Raw genomic sequence first — 7,586 nt, forward strand, 5'->3', positions numbered from 1 at the left:
TGGTGCATATCTCAGATCTGTTGGTGTGGATAGTGACTCTCCAACATCCTGCCACAGTGTATCCCCCAAAGAGAAGCTTTGAGGTTTTCACCTTTTTCTTAGAATTTTAGGAGAATGTAGCTTTCTTCTTGAAAGTGATCTAATTTATTGTAATGTTAAAATAACATCTTCAATTACTAATCCGTTAAATGAGTCGTTAATTTAGCCCTACCTGCAGAGGCTCTCAGTACAATGGATGTCCAGGGAGATGAGCCCTGGGGACCCTGAGGCCTCAGGTCTCACCTGCTGCTTCTCATGTTATGCCTCAGGGGTGACCAGGTGAGAAACAAGTCTTCGCAGAGGGTTGCAGAAACATAATTGCTGGGTTAACAGTGGGAACTCTTTTTTTTTTTTTTTAATTATTATACTTTAAGTTCTAGGGTACATGTGCATAACATGCAAGTTTGTTACATATGTATACTTGTGCCATGTTGGTGTGCTGCACCCATCAACTCGTCAGCACCCATCAACTCGTCATTTACATCAGGTATAACTCCCAATGCCATCCTTCCCCCCTTCCCCCTCCCCATGATAGGCCCCGGTGTGTGATGTTCCCCTTCCCGAGTCCAAGTGATCTCATCGTTCAGTTCCCACCTATGAGTGAGAACATGCGGTGTTTGGTTTTCTGTTCTTGTGATAGTTTGCTAAGAATGATGGTTTCCAGCTGCATCCATGTCCCTACAAAGGACGCAAACTCATCCTTTTTTATGGCTGCATAGTATTCCATGGTGTATATGTGCCACATTTTCTTAATCCAGTCTGTCACTGATGGACATTTGGGTTGATTCCAAGTCTTTGCTATTGTGAATAGTGCCGCAGTAAACATATGTGTGCATGTGTCTTTATAGCAGCATGATTTATAATCCTTTGGGTATATACCCAGTAGTGGGATGGCTGGGTCATATGGTACATCTAGTTCTAGATCCTTGAGGAATCGCCATACTGTTTTCCATAATGGTTGAACTAGTTTACCATCAGAGAAATGCAAATCAAAACCACAATGAGATACCATCTCACACCAGTTAGAATGCCAATCATTAAAAAGTCAGGAAACAATAGGTGCTGGAGAGGATGTGGAGAAACAGTGGGAACTTTGTAAAGATTCTTGGTATATATGGCTCTTCTATATAACAAAATTAATGCCACAAGTATAAAAGTTATCACTTACAAATAAAGTTTTCATCTTCTATACTCTTGTGTTATAAAAACTGGTTCCAAAAGGATAAATACTGATCTATTTTTAGAGTTAAGACATTTCTAGATACAGAAGCAGAAAGAACAGCATAAAAAAAGAATTTGACTACATATCTAAAGATGACGTTAAAATGAAAAGGTAAATAATAAACCAGAAATTTCTATTTGCTATATATGCTATATATTTGTATCACATGTGTATATAAATGTGTATGTAAGCATCAATGTCTTAAAAAAGAACAACTTAATGAACCGCAAACATCCAGTGGAAAAATGGGCAATGAACATAATTACCGATAACTATAAGAATGCATAGAAATGATGAATATATACATGTGAAAAACAGTCCACCTCACTAGCAATCAAAGAAGTGTTAATTAATCAAAAATGCCACTGTCACCTAATATAATTGGTAAGCTTTAAAGACGATCATGAGGGTCAGCAAGGGCACAGGGAAGCATCATGCTTCCTCGTTGCTGCCTGAGCAAATGAATTCCGTCCTGTGTCCTGCCCCAGCCCAGGGACTACGTAGCCACACACCTTGGCTTCCATTCTACCCTGACTCCCCCTCACGCCCAGGTAAAAAAGATTTCCCTTATTTTAACCCCGTAACACTGTCTGTGAGTCTCTTGTAGTAGGTGGTACAAATGATCTTACTTGATAATATCAATACTCAAAATAAATATTGTTTTCTAATAATTTATTTGTTGTTTTACTTTATTTTATTTCATTTTATTTTATTTTATTTTATTTTGTTGAGACGGAGTGAGTGCAATGGCTCTGTCTTGGCTCACTGCAACCTCTGCCTCCTGGGTTCAAGCGATTCTCCTGCCTCAGCCTCCCAAGTAGCTGGAACTATAGGTACCCACCACCATGCCTGGCTAATTTTTGTATTTTTAGTAGAGATGGAGTTTTGCCATGTTGGCCAGGTTGGTCTTGAACTCCTGACCTCAGGTGATCCACCCTCCTCCGCCTCCCAAACTGTTGGGATTACAGGCATGAGCCACCGTGCCCGGCCTGGTTTTCTGATAATTTAGACATAAACAGTGCTACGTCATGGGATCTATTCAGCACTATGTACCAGGCATTGTCCCGGGCACTGAGATACTGCAGTGGACAAAACCAGACCTGGTCCCTGCTCTCGCAGAGCTGACCTGCTGTGCGGGAGACAGACTCTAAACAACCACATATGTTAGTGAACAAATGTATGAGTTCAGGATGGGTGGTGCCAAGAGAAAAGGAAGAAGGCCAGACAAGAGAGCAGTGGGCCAGGGGAGGGAGGCATTTTAGCCCAGCATGTGAGCGAAGGTGGCTTCTGAGATGAGGCCTGATGGAGTGAGGGACCCGTGAGAAGACCCAGGGAAGATGCTTCCAGCAAAGGGAATGGCTTGTGCCAAGGCCCCGCGTCAGCGGTGTATTCGTGCATTCAGGGTTCAGCCAGGAAGCCAGCATGGCTGAAGAGTGTGGGGACAGAACAGCGGAAGTAGGAGGTGCCAGGGAAGTGGCCAGGCGTGAGAGCACACTGGGAGAACCTCATAGGTCATGGTGAGGCTTTAGGGTGAGATGGGGGAGCCTCTGGTCTGGTGGGTTTTAGGCTAAGTGATGTCATGTTCTGACTTAAAAAAAAAATTGGTGCTCATGCCTGCAATCCAAGCACTTTGGGAGGTTGAGGTGGGAGGATCATTTAAGGACAGGAGTTTGAGAGCAACCTGGGCAACATAGAGAGACCCCGTCTCTACAAAGAATAAAATAATCAGCCAGGCATGGTGGCGTACGCCTGTAGTCCCAGCTACTCAGGGGGCGGAGGTGGGAGAATCGCTTGAGATCAGGAGGTCAGTACTGCTGTGAGCTGTAATCACGCCACTGCACTCCAGCCTGGGCAGCAAAGTCAGACCCTGTCTCAAAAAAGTAATAAAAATTGGTATAAAAGGCACATAAGATAAAATTCACCATTTCAGTGATGTTAAAGTATTTAATTTGGTAGATTCACAATGTTGTACAGCCATCACCACTTTCTAATTTCAGAACACTTTCATCACCCCCAAAGCAGGCTCACTTTCATCCACCCAAAAAGAGACTCAGTCTATGAGGAGTCATGCCGCCTCCTCCCTCCCCCCAGCCCCTGACAACCACTTTCTGTGTCTGTGGATTCGCCTATTCTGGGTATTTCATATATATGGAATCCTACAAACCTTTTGTGATAGTTTCTTTCCCTCAGCAGAATGTTTTCAGTTCATCCATGTCGGAGCGTGGGCCAGCACTTCATCCCTTGCCATGGCCAAGGAATAGTCCGTCATGTGGATAGACAACAGTTTATTTCTCCGTGCATCAGGTGACGGACATTTGGGTGGTTCCCACCTGACTCACTTCGTGAAAGAATCTCTCTGGGCCCTGTGTGGAAGCTCAAAAGAGCAGAACTGGGAGAGCAGGGAGGATGTAGCTGCAGGAATCCCAGGGATGCAGGTGAGGGCTGGAGGCGATTGCCCTGCAGGTGAGTGATGGGAGATGCTGGAGGGGCTGCCAGCGAGGTGTGGGTCTGGAGCCAGCAGAGCATGTTTTCTGTTGGTCCTTCCTCCATGAGGATGTACACTTTAGGAGCCGAGCGACGATGACCTGTGGCTGAGCAGCCTGGGATGCCCCTGTCCCCAGTCTCTTCAACCTGAAGCAAGTTTGTGTTCTGTGCTCTCTTTCTTTAGAACAAGGATTGACTCCTAAGTGGCATCTGGAGAAGGCTGAGCTTCCTTCAGGGACCTGAAGAAGGTATTAATAGCAACTTTCCTCTCTGGGGTGCGGGACCAGCAGGTCAGGACAATGGGCCCCAGCCAGGAACCGATCCAGAAGTAACACCGGCTGCCGCTGAGTGGAGCCCACCAGGCCGGCTCTCCTCTCGGCCACAGCGGGGATTGCTTTCTGCATCCTGCTGAGAAAAAAACTGCATAACCATTTCTGAAGGTAAGGGCCATCCACTGGGTTATTTTAAACCAAAGAGCTGAAGCCTCCTTCAGTAGACACAAGAAAATTGATTAGAGTCTGAGCCTTGAGGGCCCTGAAAGCACTTTATGTCAACGTCCTTCCTGCGATAGTGCTTCTGCGTTTTAATAGTAAAGCCTGCATGAGTTTACTAAGAAGGAAAACCTTAAGTGTTTTGCAGGTATTGAAAAAAACTGTCACCCAGGCATTGAACTCAGCAGTATGGTTTGGCAATTACTGTCCTCAAGGCTCCTTTCTTTTATTATCTTTATCTCCTTAAAAAAAATTTGTTAAAGATTTTTTCTTATTTCAAATGGTGCACAATCTTATACAAGATTTTAAAAATTACAAAATTAATTAGCAAAAAGTTAAAATCCTTCCTAATGCAGATGGCAAGAGGCTATGGCTTCCTTCCTGTGCGCACCAACATTCTTATTGGTATGTTATGTTTGTATCAGCTGCTTTGGAATCTGAGGCTGATTGGTTCCATCTGCATTTCTGTTGGACTTTCAGCTCTGAGATCACCCTAATTATAGCTCACTATCTAGAAAAAGCACAGAGACTGCTACAGAAGCTGCAGGCTTGTAGTTGTATCAACCTAGTAACATACTGAGCTGGTCTGGAACCACTCACACAGACCCCTCCAATCACTGAGAGCCCAGGGCTGATGGAGCAAATAGAAGATACCACAACGCAAGGAAGGCCCCTAAAAGAAGTCTTAGACAAGGAGTCTGCATCTGCCAAACTCCATTTTTCTGGAATCCCAGCTGAATGGTGACCGATTCATGCTTCCACATTGCATTCTAACACCCAGAGCTGCCCCAGTTCTAATCTGTGACTCACAGTTACCCTGGTCGTCATGAGTATGGATGGCCTTGCCCATGGACACATCCATTCTCTCGTCCAGGCTGTCCGGTTTTCTCCAGGTTTGTTCACTTTTTTTTTTGTAATTATTTCTGCATTTGCCCCCAGAAGGTTTTTAGAAACCGAAAGGGAGTCATCAAATTGCTCACAATGGCCAGATCTTGCCCTAAAGTCAAAGCTCTGAAGCACTGCACTAAAGCGCTCTTGGAACACCCATGGATTCCCAAGGAAAGGAATGGATGAAGTTGTGAGCAACAGAGGTGGTGGCCCTGAGGGTGGGTGCCCAGGGGAGGAGGCAGCCATTTCCTTTGTCTTTCCTCCATTCTTCCTGGATGCAATTCTCCGCCCAGGTTTTCTCTGTCGGGTGAACTCTCTGCCCAAGGAGGGGGCTGCAGCTCTGCCTGACCCAGTGCAGGCAGCTCACCATTCCTCTGCCAACAGGGCCTGGCAGGAAAGGCTGCTCACACAGCCAAGGAGGGCATCTTTGCAGGGTTCTGAGATGGAGGCCGTATTTCTTAGAGCAAATCCCCTTGCTCTGTCTCTTTCAGAAGGCATGACCTTGTTGAATCCAGCCATTCTGCAAGTGCCTCCGTTTTGACTTTAGGGATGGAAGTCCTTCCAGGCATGCCAGGAGGGAAGGTAACATGGCAGGTGCACTGGCTTTGAAGTTGCCATGGTGATTGCAATCCTGCATCTGTCTCTTCCTGATGGGGTGACCTCAGGCAAGTTGCTTGGCCTCCCTGAACCCTAGTTTTCTAGTGTGCAAGATGGGGGCCATATTGCCTTGGGGCTGACTTTGAAGACTGAGAGAAGTATTTTTTTTTTTTCTTATTTGAGACAAAGGCCTTTCTCTGTCACCCAAACTGGACGGCAGTGGTGCAATCACAGCTCACTGCAGCCTCAACCTCTTGGGCTCAGGGGATCCTCTCACTTTAGCCTCCTGAGTAGCTGGGACTGCAGGCATGAGCACCATGCCTGGCTAATTTTGTAGAGATGGAGTCTCACTGTATTACCCAGTCTAGAGGAAGATAAATTCTAAGCGTAATACAGCACCTGGCTTATATGAAGAACTCAGTAATCAGTGATATTTACTTTATGTATTTATAGTTCCTAACATGGGTGTTTAGTCAGCCTCCCTTATGTCACATCTTCCAGCTGTTCAGATATCCTACTTGTCTGCCTCCTCCTCCATGAACCCTCCCTAGGTTCCCCTAATCCTCAATGATTTCCATCTCTTCTGTTGTCAGTTTGCCCCATTCCATAGCACTCCAGTGAGCTCTCCACATTCCTGCCACTAGGACTCTGTTTCTTGTGCATTAACGTTGTTTCATTAAGAGTGGGGAGGTGGCCTCAGAAGTGGTTCAGTGGTAGTTTAAGATGCAAGGTAAGAGCACAGATTCTGCAGCCACACTGCCTGGGTTCAAATCCTGACTGGGCCACTTAACACCCATGCGATTTAGTTTCCTTATCTGTAAAATGGATTCAATAACAGTTCCTCTCTCATAGAGCTGTGAAAAAGGATTAAGTGAGATCCATTTAGATCCATGCCTGAGCTTATATGTGCCGTGTAAGTGTTAGCTATTATTATGCCCACCTGTATAATTTTGGTAAGTTGGTGTATCTTTGTGAACCTCAGTTTTCTCATCTGCAAACCAGTAGTAATAAAGTGTAATCCTCTGGGCCGTGGAATTAGATGAAGTGCTGGACATGTGGGCACAGTGCTGGGTGCATGGTAAGCACTCAGTCTTGGTAGTGATTGCTTCTGTCAGTTCCTGGGGACAGGAGCTCTGTCTTGGTCAAGCTGGGAATTTGTTTTCCAGAGTCTCCTTTTTTGGGGAGTTCTGATAGAACTTGGCCCGTTTAACAAACAAAATAACAGAACTTCTATTTAAAGTTGAATTGCAGATCAGTCATAGCAAATTTTCAGTGTAAGCATATCCCACATATTGCATGGGACATACTTATGCCTAAAAAATTATCCACTGTTGATCTGCAATTCAAATTTAATGGGACATCCTGTATTTTACATGACAACCTCTCAAGAGGAACTAGCATGAGTCTCAGAAAATCAATGCATGGAGGCAGAGGTGCTGATGGATCCCAGTGTGTCTTCCCTCTCCTCTGCTCTGGCCCTGCTGTGGCTCCCCTGGGGTCCTGGCTCCAAAGGTGGACATGCTGGGATTGTTGAATCCTGGCATGCTCTGTGCAAATCCCTCAACAATTGTCCAGAGTCTGCCCCCTCTCAGCAACCCCACAGCTATTGCCCTTGTCCCTGCCTCACTCTGGGTACCATCCCCCAGCTGTTCTCTACACAGCACCCAGAGAGATCCCTTTAAAGGTGACACTGCTGGTTGGTTGCGGTGGCTCACACGTGTAATCCCAGCACTTTGGGAAGCTGAGGCTGGAGGGTCACCTGAAGTCAGGAGTTTGAGACTGGCCTGGCCAACATGGTGAAATTACTAAAATATTGTCTCTACTAAAATACAAAAAACATAAAATAAAATAAAAAATAAAATAAT

This window comes from Rhinopithecus bieti, unplaced genomic scaffold, assembly GCF_001698545.2.
Source record: "Rhinopithecus bieti isolate Rb0 unplaced genomic scaffold, ASM169854v2 scaffold_12151, whole genome shotgun sequence".
Lineage (NCBI taxonomy): Eukaryota > Metazoa > Chordata > Mammalia > Primates > Cercopithecidae > Rhinopithecus > Rhinopithecus bieti.